The following is a 15,904-nucleotide window of genomic DNA, read 5'->3' on the forward strand; positions in this document are numbered from 1 at the left end:
GGGACAACTATGTTGGTAAGTCAATGAATTCCCTTCTGTTCTTACCTTACTAGATTATGCTGTAACATTAGACAATGTTCATCATTATCTCTTTCTTACTCTCTCTTCCCCGTTACTTCTTCTAGAAAATGGGTCATTGTTTGTTTGTATTCTGCAAAGATTAAAGTTGAATTCTAACAAGGAAAGCATTCATTTTGACTAAAGTCTAGTTCCATAATTTTTCTTAGAAAGTATTGGCAAATCTGTTTATGTCTCTTTTCAATTATTTTTCCTACTATCTCCATATACCACCAATAAAATTAACTAACTAAATTTAGTTTTATTTTAAATCACTCAGTGGTTCTTTTATTCAAAAGATATTAATAAGCATAGTATCAGGCAATATGCCATGAACACAGATATATTTCCAGGAAATTGATATAATGGAAAGAAACTAGGGCTAGAGTCAGACAAATCGTATTCATATCTCAGCTCTAGCTATACACAGTATGACTTTAATTAGCTACTTTTTTCTGACTTTTGTTTCTTCATCTGTAAAATAGTGATAATAATATATATTTTCACGTTGTATGGTAAAGTCTAAAGTTATGTTCACCAATACATAATGCAATTCTTGGCACTGAGTAGACGCTTTTAAATACTATTAGTGTTCTTTATGGTATTTTTTCTAAGTGACTAAAAGATCATATTAATTTTACATGCCTCACATGTCCTCAGTCCTTTACCTTTATCTTCCGGGTGAATTTCCTTTTATTTTACAAAACCCACTTCAGCTCTTACCTACTTAGGAAGCTTCTCTTAACATTTTCCCCCTCATAGTATCCCAAAAGAAGTGATTATATCCTCTTCTGTGCTTCCTCCGTGTCTCAAAGATAACTTAGTGTTATACTTCCTCAGTATACATTTATTTATTTATTTATTTATTTATTTATTTATTTAAGACAGAGTCTTGCTTTGTCGCCCAGGCTGGAGTGAAGTGGTGCGAACTCGGCTCACTGCAACCTCCACCTCCCGGGTTCAAGTGATTCTCCTGCCTCAGCCTCCCGAGTAGCTGGGACCACAGGTGCCTGCCACCATGCCCAGCTAAATTTTGTGTTTTTAGTAGAGACCAGGTTTTGCCATGTTGGCCAGACTGGTCTTGAGCTCCTGGCCACAGGTGATCCACCCTCCTTGGCTTCCCAAAGTTCTGGGATTACAGGCGTGAGCTACCGCGCCCAGCCAACTTCCTCAATATTATAATCTATTGGTATTCAACTGTGTCTGGCCTAACAGACGGCCTGCTCCTCTAGAACAGAAACTGTCATATATATATATATATATATATATATATATATATATCTCCGAAATCCAAAGTCAGGCTTGAAATCTAGTAGGCAGCTCAAAAATGATTTATTCTTAAACAGAATTGAACCATGCCTTAAGGTACAAAAGTTGTGCATTATCCACAAAATAGCTCGAATATTACTGAAACTTAGTTGAATGGTATTTTCTCTGAAGCACCCATGTTGCTTCAAAGGACATACTTTTGTTCTTACTTATGGCTGTGTAATGTTCTGTAGCATATATGTACCACATTTTCTTTATCCAGTCAACCATGAATGGACATCTAGACTGATTGCATGCCGTTGCTATTGTGAATAGTGCTGCAATGAACATATGCGTGCATGTGTCTTTTTGGTAGAATGATTTATAGTCCTTTGGATATATACCCAGTATTGGGATTGCTGGGTCAAATGGTAATTCTGTTTTCAGTTATTTTGAGAAATCTTCAAACTGCTTTCCACAGTGGCTGAACTAATATCCATTCCCACCAGCAGTGTATAAGTGTTCCCTTTTCCCCACAACCTTGCCAACATCTGTTATTTTCTGACTTTTTTTTTTTTTTTTTGAGATGGAGTCTTGCTCTGTTGCCCAGGCTGGAATGGAGTGCAGTGGCGCGATCTCGGCTCACTGCAAGCTCCGCCTCCCGGGTTCACCCCATTCTCCTGCCCCAGCCTCCCAAGTCGCTGGGACTACAGGCGCCCACCACCACGCCCGGCTAATTTTTTGTATTTTTAGTAGAAACGGGGTTTCACCATGTTAGCCAGGATGGTCTCGATCTCCTGATCTTGTGATCCGCCTGCCTCGACCTCCCAAAGTGCTGGGATTGCAGGCGTGAGTCACCGTGCCCGGCCCATGACTTTTTAATAATAGTCATTCTGACTGGTGTGAGATAGTATCTCATTGTGGTTTTGATTTTCATTTCTCTAATGATTTGTGATGTTGAGCATTTTTTCATATGCTTGTTGGTCACGTGTATGTCTTCTTCTGAGAACTGTCTTTTTAATTCTTTGCCCATTTTTAAATGGGGTTGTTTTTCACTTGTTCGTTTGTGTAAGTTCCTTATAGATACTGGATATTAGACCTTCGTCATATGCATGGTTTGCAAATATTTTCTTCCATTCTGCTGGTTGTCTGTTTATTGATAGTTTTGTTTTTGTTGTGCAGATGCTCTTTATTTTAATTAGGTCCCACTTGTCTATTTTTGGTTTTGTTGCAATTGCTTTTGGAGACTTTGTCATGAAATCTTTGCCAAGGCCTTAATCGAGGTATTTCTTAGTTTTTTTCTAGGGTTTAGAGTTTTAGGTCTTACATTTAAGTCTTTAATCCATCTTGAACTGACTTTTGTATATGTGAAAGGAAGGGGTCCAGTTTCAATCTTCTGCATATGGTTAGCCAGTTATCCCAGCACAGTTTAACAGGGAGTCCTTTCTGCCTTGCTTGCTATTATCAATTGTGTTCAAGATCAGAACGTTGTATGTGTGTGACTTTATTTCTGGGTTCTCTCTTCTGTTTCATTGATCTATGTGTCTGTTTTTGTACCAGTACTATGCTGTTTTGGTTACTGTAGACTTCTATTGTAGTTGGGTGGTGTGATGCCTCAGACATTGTTCTTTTTGTTTAGGATTACTTTGGCTAGTCAGGCTCTTTTTGGGTTTTATATGAATTTTCAAATAGTTTTTCTAATGTTGTGAAAAATGACATTGGTAGTTTGATAGAAATAGCATTGAATCTGTAAATTGCTTTGGGTGGTATAGTCATTTTAACAATATTAATTCTTCCGATCCATGAGCATGGAATGTTTTTCTATTTGTCTGTGTCATCTCTGATTTCTTTCATCAGTGTTTCATAATTCTTGTTGTAGAGATCTTTCATCTCCCTGGTTAGCTATATTCCTAGGTATTTTATACTTTTCATGGCTATCGTGAATGAGATTGCATTACTGATTTGGCTCTCAGCTTGCATGTTATTGGTGTATAGAAATGCTACTGATTTTTGTACATTAATTTTTCATCCTGAAACTTTCCTGAAGTCATTTATTTGATCTAGGAGCCTTTGGGAAGAGACTGTGGGGTTTTGTTTTCTAGGTATAAAATCATATCATTTTCAAAGAGAGATAGTTTGACTTCCTCTCTTCGTATTTGGATGCCTTTTATTTCTTTCTCCTGCCTGGTTGCTCTGGCTAGGACTTCCAGCATTATGTTGAGTAGGAGTGGTAAGAGTGAGCACCCTTGTTTTGTTTCAGTTCTCAGGGAGAATGCTTTCATCTTTTGCCTCCTCAGTAGGATGTTGGCTGTGAGTTGGTTATAGATGGCTCTTATACTTTGGCCTAATTTGCTGAGGGTTTTTAACATGAAGAGATGTTGAATTTTATTGAAGGCCTTTTCTGCATCTTAATTAAGATGATCATGTGGTTTTAGTGTTTTAGTTCTGTTTATGTGATGAATCACATTTATTGATTTGTATATGTTGAACCAACCTTGCATCCTAGGAATAAAGCCTACTTGCTCATGGTAGATTAGCTTTTTGGATGTGCTTCCGGGTTCAATTTGCTAGTATTTTGTTGAGGACTTTTGTGTCTATATTCATCAGGGATGTTAGCTTAAAGTTTTCTTTTTTCATTGTGTCTCTGCCAGATTTTGATAGACAGATAGATATTTCTTGTGAATTGTTACAAATGCAAGAGAAGAAAACTTCATCCAAACAAGGCAGATTGCACACAAATATTTCTACAATGACCTCTATTTATCTAGATATAAGTTTTCTAATTCTACAAGCCTCTAGAACACAACTTCAAATAGAGGCTAGGTGTGATAGCTCATGCCTGTAATCCCAGAACTTTGGGATGCCAAGATGGAAGGATTGCTTGAAGCTAGTAGTTCAAGATCCACCTAGGCAGCAAAGTAAGACCCTGTCTCTACAAAATATTTTTAAAAATTAGCTGGTCAGGTGATACACATCTGCACTCCAAGCTACTGAGGAGGCTGAGGAAGGGATCACTTGAGCCCAGGAGTTCAAGGCTGCAGTGACCTATGATCATGCCACTGCACTCCAGCCTGGGTGACAGGGCAAGACCCTATTTTTTTTTAATTGAATACAAGTACCTTTGAACATACCAAATATAATTTTATATCTCTTATTTCAAAGTGAAGTCTAGATAATCTCACATATAAACATTTTTTAAACATATATCAGATCTCTAGAGATGGTGTTTATCTGATTTTCAAACCCTGGCATTTAGAAAAAACAAATTAATAAAGACTAAAGGATGAGGTAGGCATTGAGATTTCTGAAACTATTAATAGGTTTCCCCTTCTAGGAAGGAAGGTGAAAAAAGTTTTAAAAATAGAAATGAAGTGTAATCACTGTACATTTGTAAATTGTTAAAAAAGAAAACATTAGAAGGCCAAGGCGGGCAGATTGCTTGAGCTCAGGAGTTCAAGACCAGCCTGGGCGACATGGTGAAACCCTGTCTCTACTAATATGCAAAAAATTAGCCAGGTGTGGTGGCACGCACCTGTAGTCCCAGCTACTCGGGAGGCTAGGCCAGGAGAATTGCTTGAACCCGGGAGGGTTAGGTTGCAGTGAGCCGAGATCATGCCACTGCACTACAGCCCAGGCAACAGAGCCTGACCCGGTCTCCAAAAAAAAAAAAAAAAAAAAGAAAAGAAAAAAACACACACACATACACAAAGAAGAAGAAAGAAGTATCTAGTATTTTTAGATTTACATCACTAATGGTGAATACTTAGAGTGTTTTGTTAAGTCTAGTGGTAAACTTTATGAAAGGGCAAATCTGGAGGTCTATATTTGAGAAAAGTGATTAAAGAACTTTAGGACTTTCATCTTAACTCAGTATCTTCAAATTTCAATAAAAACAAAACAAAAACAACAAAAGTCACACATATATTAAAATTAATAGTCACCTAGAATAGCATAGAATAAAACTACTATGACCTTGTGAAAAGAAATTGTCAGATCAATGTAATTTTCTTTTGAGTTAAAGCAAAATGTCATGTTGATCAAGAAAAAAATAATGGATACCACTTATCTGTGCTTTAAGAAGGTATTTGCCTATCTATACATGTATATGTTCTTATAAAAAACATGATCTTTCAGGCTGGACACGGTGGCTCACGCCTGTAATCCCAGCACTTTGGGAGGCCAAGGTGGGTGGATCACAAGGTCAGGAGTTCAAGACCAGCCTGGCCAACATGGTGAAACTCTGTCTCTACTAAAAATACAAAAATTAGCTGGGTGTGGTGGTGGGTGCTTGTAATCCTCAGCTACTTGGGAAGCTGAAGCAGAGAATTGTTTGAACCAGGGAGACGGAGCTTGCAGTGAGCCGAATTCACACCACTGTACTCCAGCCTGGGCGACAGAGCGAGACTCTGTAACAAAAAAAAAAAAGTGATCTTTCATCCCTGATTTCCAACTTTCATATCAGAATTATGGACTACCATATGAATGAAAGAAATTCAACTTTCAGTGTCAGTTGATAGTAACAATAGACATTGACTCTCAAAAGTCTTCTGTGGAGTCAATAACTCTTTGAGAGAATTTGCATTTTATTAAATACTTACATTTGTGTAATTTAAAAAGAATATAGTGTGAATGTTTATAAGACATGTATTTAACATGAATCCAAAACTGAAGTGGGACATTATGAATTCTTGAAAACTTTAGAATAAATCTGGACCTAATTTTCTGCAATTATTCATCTGTGTCATATTGCTTTTAGGGGAGGGTTCAAGTGGTTCAAGATAAATAATGATGATTTTATGACATCTTGGAAAAATATATTAATTGCAACCTATCTAAATTAATCTAAAAACTATTACCATTAAATAGCTTTCCATGCTGGGTATTGACATTAACTATAAATTTTAAGTGAAACTGATATTAATAGCTCTGAGGAATGTATAAATAGGAAACAGAGTAACCTTGAAACCTTTAGGAATTGGCCCATCAAGGCAAGTGAGACTCTAGTGTCAAGTTTGGTTAGCGTGTAGTATATTTTGAACCAAGAACAAACTATACAAATAACAGGATGGCAGAGAAACTAATTAGTCACAAATTTGGTAGAAACAACAAGGCTCTTTTATTTAACAGGCAATCGTTGTTTCTGATTGATAGCAGGAGGAACAGGAGAATCATGGGATATTTTTATATTTAAAGATCAATTTTATTGTTTCAATCCCCCTTTGTTAAAATGTCAAACTGGCTTGTACAATGACAAAGGCTAAATAAAGGTATTATATTACTAAAAAACTTGACACAGTAATTCATACTAAGGGAAATGTATACAAAAATCAGACATCATCTTTTTACTGTTCTTATCACCATTATTCTATTACAGTTTCTACCCTAAAGAGATTAGTGAAGTTGGGCAGAAATTAGAAGGGAGCAAAAGAGGAATACAAATAATTATATCATACCTATATTATGGGGTTAAAATATTGAAAATTTTTCAGCTTGGAAAAGAGAAAACTAAAGGGAGACATAATAACTGCCTTCAATTGTATGGAGGTTTCTCACAAGGAGGGTATGTAATTGAATTTTTATCCCTATGGAAAGATAAATCATTTAAAATGGGTATAAACTGTAGCAATGGGGAGCTTATTTGTTTATTTTCTATTTCCAAAAATTATTTGATCTGACTTACATAATCAAATACAATATAAAGCAGAATAATAAAGACCAAATAATCTAAAAGGAGTGGTGAAATAGATGTTGCCAAATTCAGAAGTATAACTGCGATTTTTGTTTGATCCTGAATTTGGCTTTGTGTTTTTAACAGCTGAAGGGGAAGGGTACGAGCACATGGAGGGTTACATAGATAGATCCCATAGACTACACAGGAAAGGAGCACACTGCCCATCTCTGATAGCCCTGTACCCTCAAGTGTATAACTGAGCATCGTTGCAGTTTAACAGGTCCTTCAGTGTTTGGTTGTTTGGTTCATTGGTATTTAATGATCTTTTGTTGTTGTTAAATTCTGTTCTACTCCATGCGTAGCAACTAAATTATTAGAAGATGAAATTGCTAGTGAGATGCCAACTGAATAGAACTTTCTGTTATTTTTATCATATCCAACTTATTTTCTGCATTTGGCCCTACTTTGAAACATCTAAAATGCTAGATATTTTTATACTAAGATTCTTTGAATTTTGGAGTGCAACATTCAGACTGTTATTCCTTATTTCTGCCAAGAGATTATATAATGACATATAAAACTGTGACTTTATGTGGAAAATAAATTTGACTCCATTTAATATTCTGGGCACAACTTACTATCAACTACACTAAAACTTGTTCTGTCTGGCAGATATTCTCTGGGGTCTAAATTGATCATTTAAAAGGACACTTTCAACCACTCAACTCATTAAGTGGCTCAGTGATTCTGTTTGCAAGTAGTCCATTCCAACACGTCTATCAGTACACAATTCTCAAAATTAGTCATTCTCCAAGGGTCATTTTTTTCTCATTTAATATTTAAGGTGTAATAATAATGGCTTTCTTTTTTTCTTATCAGATGTTTTATCCATCCTTCATAACATAGATCTCTGGTATCCCAACTTGGTATTTGTCCAAGTACTTGAAATAATGTTAAAGATCATTTTTTTGTGTGTGTGAAAGATTTGACCGATAAGGATTCTTTTAGTCTATTTTCATGAAAAAGTGGAACGACTCAGTTTCTCAATGTGAAAACATGTTGGGGTCATAAGTATTTCTAATGAAATATCAGTCTTGCTGCCTGAATTTCTGGTTTTAAAACAAGAGCATTGAACTGTGAATGATTAGACCTGGATTTAAATCTTAAACTTCCTCCAAACTATCTGACAATGGCTATCACTTTATTACCTGTGATATTTAACTTCACTGAACCTCCATTTTTTTCTCTATAAGGTAGTCAGTTAAAGCAAAACTTTAAGAACATGTTATGTTCAGTGTTTTTACATTGTACTTTTGTCAGAACACTTGTATTCAAAACATGAAGGCACATTTAAGCAAGTATAAGTAAAATGGTTTATTTATTTTAAGAATTCAATTGAAAATCCCATAGGCCAAAACCCAAGTAAGCCATAAAGAGATTAAACTGGAATGAGAAGTCCAGAAACATATCAAAACAGCCTACATTCTTTCTGAGTGCTTGCATGGCTACTGTTATTTCTGCTTTTTTCTGCTTTGGCCGATATCCTCTGCTTGGTCATGGCCAGACATAGCTTCCTCATCCTCAACTGTAGGTCATGCAGTGCATCTTCTCTTAACATTCTGACTCACTCACTCTTACCTCATTTAAACATCACCCAGAAAGCAAATTCTATTGTTTCAGTTAAGCCTGTAGATGACTCCCCCTGTGATCAGTGTCCTCATAAAACCTACCAAGCTGTGGCCATGGGAAAGGGGTAAAAGAGTCACATGGTATAAACATAGTTTATACTTTCAGTATGGGTTACATGGAGGACAATTTCAAAAAAGGAGTGAGGGCTGAGTTGGCACCGATCATGTGTTATTATAAAAATTATTCCCATTTTATAAATGATAGAATTGAAGCTAAGGAAGGCCAAGGCACTATGTTAATATCACAGTTTTGTTAAGGACTACAACCAAATTTTGAAGCTGACTATTCTAAGTTAATGATTTATCACAAAACTTACCTGGTTGAGAAAATAAATCTCCATGTCAGAAATGATCTTTTCCTACCTGAGCATGGTGGCTCATGCCTTTAATCCCAGTGACTCCCGATGCTGAGGCAGAAGGATCACTTGAGGCCAGGAGTTCAAGACTAGCCTAGGCAACATAGCGAGACCTCATCTGTACAAAACAATTAAAAATAAACCAAAAGATATGATCCGTTCTAACATTTAAATTAATTGAATTGTGGATGCATCTTTAATTAACAAACCAATACCTGCATGAATCGACTCAGTCCCTTAGGTACCAAAGGCTTGCTTTTTATATTTGTAATGGATGCTTTTCCTAGACCATTCTCTAAAACAGTGTTTCTCAAAATTTGCCCATTCATTAACTATGAGTGCTACATCCTGATCACCTGGACAAGCAGTTTAAACACAGATTCTAGGTCCACCTCAGATCTCTGAAACAAACTCTTGGGGTGGGACCTTGGACTGTGTGTTTTCAAAAAGATCTCCAGATGATTTTTATGAATGCAATGGTCTACATTTTCAAAGTTTAGTCTCTACTAGATAAACAGAAAGCAATATGCCGTATTATTTAAGTTCTCCAAAAAGACGCCTTCATTTAATTAAAATTTAATATTACATTCTTGGATTTTAAAGAAAAAAATATTATCTGAATGAAGCTCTAAACATTTGTTTTATGGCTACATGTTTTAGTTTCCTTAGTTTGATGATAACACTCGTGTTAGAATGAGATGGGTGGGAAGGACAGTGATGTTTGCCCTTCCTATAGCCTGTGCACTGAGCAGATGACCTAGGATAAGGCACTGATGATGAATTCAGTTATTCATTCATTCAAAAAAAAATGACTGAGCGCACTGTGGCAAACATTTTGGTTTCTTCAATATGTTGCATAGAATGATTATGCATACAATTCTAGTGGCGTGGGGAAAGAAACATTAAGCACAAGACATTTAATTGATTTCATTATTGCACTAAAGTATTTGCCTTTTTTGAGGCTGAAGTTGACTTCTCTGCCTTCCTGAGATGTAGGGAAAAGGGTCTTGCCTTGCTTATGCAGCCAGCAAGATGTATCAGTTTAAGAAAAGTGCTGAGTAATGCCTGCAAATGTAGCAGGCAGTCAGCCTCTTCTCTGCAGCTTGGTTCATGTCCTTTACCCGTACTATTTAACCCCTGATGTTTTTATATCCCTATTTCTAAACTGGAAATGAACCTCAAACTGAATAAGGCATACAATAAATGTATCCATATTTTCTTTATTCAGTTCAGTAGCATCTAAATCCCTCTTGTGAGGACCCTCTGCTTTGGTCATTAGATAGTTAAAAAGATTTAAAATTGCTATGTCTCTAGTTTCTAAAAATTGCTAAACAATTTTCTAAGGTAAACACCTTTCCGTGTATCCAGTGCTTAACAGAATTAATGTTAGTTATGTGAGTTTTCAAAAAAAAAAAAGGAAAAAAAGGAAATCTTTTTTGTCTCAGCCAACAGCAAGCAGTGCTGCTCCGGAAAGAAATGATTTTATTTCTAGCCTCTCTGCAGCATCTCCCTACCGCATTAGTATGTTGTTGCAAAGCTATGCATTGTGTAACTTTCCCCATCAGTCAGTCAGCTGTGTAGTTCTCTTTCCTATAAAATCGTTTTTCCAAGGAGACAGAAATAAAAATACAATGCAGGTTAGTTCATTATATCCTGGCATCTGTTTCATGCAGATTGTGATGCAATAAAATATTAGTAATTTAAATAGAATGTAATTGTGGTTTGAAATCACTTGGGTAAATCATGTTATTTTAAAACACAAATCTTAGGAAAATGAAATTTAAACTTTGCACTATTTGATTAGGAGTAACAAACAAGAATATGAATAAACCAATAGATGTAAAATATTAAACTTCAGTACTTAGAATATGTTTTAAGAGTTTGCTTCTAGTATGAGTTTTAATTAACAATTATTCATTAACTGAAAATTTTTGAGAACCTATTAAGTACCTATCACTCTTCTGGGTACTATGGGAGGTGAAAAGGGGGTTTGAAGTTTGTGGTGAATGTATAGTAGTTACATTTTACGAGAAAATGTCTCATACCTAGTGACTGGTAAAGACAATAAAGGCTGTAGACCATGGTGGCTGGTGAAGAACCTATGGCCTGGCTTCTGCTTAAAGAGAGCTCAGTGTTGCCAAATTCCTATTTGCCCTTTCACTTTTGCTAGAAGTGTATCGCATCACTTGTAAGATTAAAGGGAAAATATACTTATTTTGTTTCCCAAAAGTTTATAGGTTTCTGACTTTCACAAATGCTTAAGAGCACTCTTCTCTTTGTTGTTATGGCTGTCCAGGTGTAGCAGTTTCATCTTTAGAAGTTTAAATTCTTTTCTCTTTCTTGCTGGACACAATGGCTCATGCCTGTCCTCCCAGCAACTTGGGAGGCTGAGGCAAGAGGATCACTTGAGGCCAGGAGTTCAAGACCACCTGGGCAACATAGAGAGACACTGCCTGTACAAAAATTTAAAAATCAGCTGGGCATGCTGGTATGCGTCCCAGCTACTCAGGAGCCTGAGGTGTGTGTATCACTCGGGGCCAGAAGTTTGAGGCTACAGTGAGCCATGATCTCGCCACTGCACTCCAGCCTGTGTGACAGGGCAATACCCTATATCAAAAAAAAAAAAAAAAGAAAAAGAAAAGAAAGAAGGAAAGAAGGAAGGGAGGAAGGAAGGAAGGAAGGAAGGGAGGGAGGAAGGAAGGAAGGAAGGAAGGAAGGAAGGAAGGAAGGAAGGAAGGAAGGAAGGAAGGAAGGAAGATAATTTCTTTGGTTTGTATAGGACCTACTGAGTTAAAGCAAAGTGATAAAATAAACAAAGGAGGACTCATTAATGTGGAAAGATGCACTACTCATATATTTGAGGATAATCTTACATCAATACTTTTAATAATGAAAGAAATGTGAAAATCTGCTTGCCACTGGTTTTAACATTTACCATCATCCGTGTTTGAAAAATAAAACCCAACACTTGTTCCTCTCCTGAGTATTTAATTGTTCAAGAAAAATCCTAGAATGAGTGAGTTTTTTCTGGCAGTACCACCTTACACTCTCTACCCCCATTCCATCTTTTTATATAGTCTCTTCCTGGCACGTTGATAATTTATTCCATCAGAAAATCTCTACTAAAAGTAATTCATCTGCATGTATTCTTCCACTGAAATTAACAGGTCCCAGCCAGCCCCACCCCCCACCTAGTCAACCAAAAAAAGAACTCTTAGGCCCTCTCTCTGATTGATTAACCCACTTTGACAATGAGAAATGCATTTTACATTGAGAAGTAAGTAGTCTCATTGATGCATAAATGACTCATATACTCCCAGAGATACTTGTCTTTTAAAAGGGAGTGCTTGTTAACTGAACTGAAAATGCTAATTAATTGAATTTCAGGAAGCAGGAAAATAATTTTTTTAGCAGAAAAGACTTTCTTCATATTTAGGGCTGCTATATTTGGAAAATAAACATGCAAACTGTCCAGTTATATTTGACTTTCAGATAAACAATGAATACTGTTTACTAGCAATGGGCCCCAAATATAGACATGAGAACACATGGACACAGGGAGGGGAATATCACACACCGGGGCCTATCGGAATGGGGGCCTAGGGGAGGGATAGGAGAAATACCTAATGTAGATGACGGGTTGATGGATGCAGCAAACTACCATGGCACGTGTATACCTATGTAACAAACCTGCAAGTTCTGCACCTGTATCCCAGAACTTAAAGTATAGTAAATATAAAACAAATTGTATGAAGTATGCTTATGCTTTAAAAAATCAGTTATCTGAAATTCAAATTTAACTGTGTGCCATGTATTTTTTCTGGCAACCCTGTTCAGATATCTTAAATCATCATGGTGGTTACTCATATCCTCCATGTCATAATGCTGACCTTGGGTCTCCCTACCTCCAATCTGCCAGTCCAGCCCCTTTGGACATCATTGTTTCCTTTACCCAACATGCTACCTAGAGAACAACAGTTGTCACAACAAATCAAGTACTCTTCCAGGCCAACTTGGTAACATTCTAAAATAATAATGCCCTACCTAGCCCCAGGGCTTTGGGACTTTACTGGGGGTGAATGTAGGGTAGCAGGTGAGATATATTTGGGAATTTAAACAAAAGAAAATATAATTTGAGTGTAGGCTTTAGCTGACTGTAATAATATTTAAATTATTTATAAGGTTTTAACAAAGAATTAATTGAACAATTTCAGCTGCCACCTGCTATTGAGGATAACAAAAAGGAAAATTTTCTCAGCACTTAAGAAATGTTAGAAAACATATTGACACGAACGAGTAGAAATGAATCCAAAAAAGCATGCATTTTTTTCTTTAGCAATTTTTGTTTTAACTGTATCTTTTTCCAGTTCTTCATCATTGACACCTGAAAATAGGCATTGGCACCACAAAAATGGTTAGATGGAGAGAATGCAGGACATGCATTGAACTTTATGTTCTATTGTCTTACATGTTTATCAACATTCAGTTTGATGTATCAGAAATATCTTTAAATGAGATGCACATTTTAATGTGCATCTAGATTAGAGAAAAATCACTCTGGTCTGATAACTTCATGTGATTGTGAATACAGGTGATGTGATGGATGATTGCCCAATTATTTTTAAAATGGTTTGGTGACAATAATTCAAGATTGTGTTGCAGCTCATGCCCTTACACACACACACACACACACACACACACACACACTTGTGGGATTGAGAGAGATGTTCAGTTTTCAAAGTCAATGTTTCAGTGTTCAACCTCCATTTTCTTCTACTCTGGGACTTAAAAAAATGAATCTGTTGAAATCAGGAATACCTAAATTTCCAAGTAAAGATCCAAGAAGCCTAAAGCCTAAAGTCTATTTCATAAAGGAGCTTCTAAAATGAATTTGGTTACTTTGCAGGATTTTCAATATTATTATTCTCCATTTGCCAACTTCATAGTCTCCATATCTCTAACCAGTGCCTTGCACATTGTCGATATTCAATAAATATTAAAGAAATGAACAAAATTGACTGTATAGACCATGTTTCTTAGTCCATTTAGTATTGCTATAAAAGAATACCTGAGGCTGGGTAAATTTTTTTTTTAAAAGAGGTTTATTTGACTTATGTTTCTTCAGACTGTACAAGAAGCATGGCACCCGAATCAGCTTCTATTGAGGGCCTCAGGCAACTTCCCCTCATGACAGAAGGCAAGGGCAGCCTGTGTGGGTAGAGACCACATGGCCAGAGAGGAAACAAGAGACAGGGTGAGGTGCCAGGCTTTTTTTTTTTTTTTTCTTTGAGATGGAGTTTTGCTCTTGTTGCCCAGGCTAGAGTGCAATGGCATGCTCTTGGCTCACCGCAACCTCTGCCTCCCAGCCTCCCAGGTTCAAGCGATTCTCCTGCCTCATCCTCCCAAGTAGCTGGGATTACAGGCATGCACCACCATACCATGCCCCGCTAATTTTGTATTTTTAGTAGAGATGGGGTTTCTCCATGTTGGTCAGGCTGGTCTCAAACTCCCAACCTCAGGTGATCCACCCACCTCAGCCTCGCAAAGTCCTGGGATTACAGGTGTGAGCCACCATGCCAGGCTGCTGTTTTGTTTTTTGTTTTTTGTTTTTTTTTGTTTGTTTGTTTGTTTTTGTTTTTGTTTTTGTTTTTTTTAACCAGTTCTCATGAGAACTAACAGAGCAAGGACTCACTCATTACAGTGAGAATGAGGCAAAAACCATTCATGAGGGATCCACCCATGATCCAAACACTTCCCATTAGGCCCCACCTCCAACATTAGGGATCAAATTTCAACATGAGATTTGATGGAGACAAATAAACCATGTCCAAACTATAGCACCAAATGTCATACACCTAGACAGAAATAGACCTGGTTCAATGTCACATCTGCTGTGACAGATGTGCTGGACATCTGGTAGCGTCCACTCTATACAAATCTGTGATAATCATCAGCTGCTGAGCTCTCAAACGAGATGAAACTGTATAATAATCCCTAGAGGGTCTCTTTAACCTAGACCAGTATACCACAAAAGGAACATAGTGAGAATGACTGACTTCACATGACAGACTGAAAGCAAACTTAAGTAGACGTTTATATGATTATCACCTGAAGAATGATGAGGTTCATAAATTTGGAAAGGAGAGCTTTATTTCCCGTAAAGGGCTGCAGCCTGCAGAGTGAACTTCTGACAGGTTGGGAAGCATAACTTCCAGCCAGAAGCCAGAAGCAGACACTTCAAGGGAGGGAGAAAGGGAACAGAAATTTATGCTAAGCACGGTGGCCAAATATATATGTTCAATAAGTTGTAGGAGGAGTCATGAATATTTATGAGAGGAAAAGCATACACATCCTCAATTGAGCTTCATGACCCTTCGTGGGATCCATGTGGAAAAAAATGGTGACATTAGCATGATCCAAGGGTAGAGTTTTCGGCCCTCTGACATTAAAAGGTGAAGCAGAGGACCCAAAAATCCTTACTGCACAGTCTCAGTGGGATGGCTAGAATCATTCCCTAGTGGGTGGTCTCTTATGAGGCACAAATGGAGGGAAAGTGTCAGGTGGTTGGTCCATGTCAGTAGGGGAGTCTTTTGAACGGGCTTGTTTCTGTTTAGCCTTTAGGGAAGAAAGCCTCATAGTGGTTACTGAGGGAGGGGTTATAAGGAGGTACGTCTGACTCTCCGATCCCATCATGGCTGAGAATTTAGTCTTCAAGGTTACTCTGGGATCCTTTTGGCCAGGAGAAGGTCAATTCAGTCAGGGGGGTCTTAGAATTTTATTTTCAGTTTACATGATAAATTAAGCATAATTTTATATCATAAATGATAAATAACATACAGAAAATTTCATATACTGAGCTTCTGAATCAGGAAATTATCTCTGCC

General features: G+C 37.1%; 1 protein-coding gene and 1 long non-coding RNA gene across 2 annotated transcripts in view; one reads left to right on the forward strand and one right to left on the reverse strand.

The window, feature by feature from the left end:
- The window catches only part of LOC116810717 (uncharacterized), a 241,829-nt gene that overhangs the window by 219,301 nt on the left and 6,624 nt on the right, over positions 1–15,904 (reverse strand). The window contains exon 2 of the long non-coding RNA XR_004370360.1: positions 9,028–9,138. This is a non-coding gene — a long non-coding RNA (uncharacterized LOC116810717). The remainder of the gene's footprint in view (positions 1–9,027; positions 9,139–15,904) is intronic.
- Positions 1–15,904, forward strand: part of SCN1A (sodium voltage-gated channel alpha subunit 1) — a 138,576-nt gene that overhangs the window by 22,021 nt on the left and 100,651 nt on the right. The gene's annotated exons all lie outside the window — the stretch shown is intronic.

This window comes from Hylobates moloch, unplaced genomic scaffold, assembly GCF_009828535.3.
Source record: "Hylobates moloch isolate HMO894 unplaced genomic scaffold, HMol_V3 SCAFFOLD_1, whole genome shotgun sequence".
In the NCBI taxonomy this organism is placed as follows: Eukaryota; Metazoa; Chordata; class Mammalia; order Primates; family Hylobatidae; genus Hylobates; species Hylobates moloch.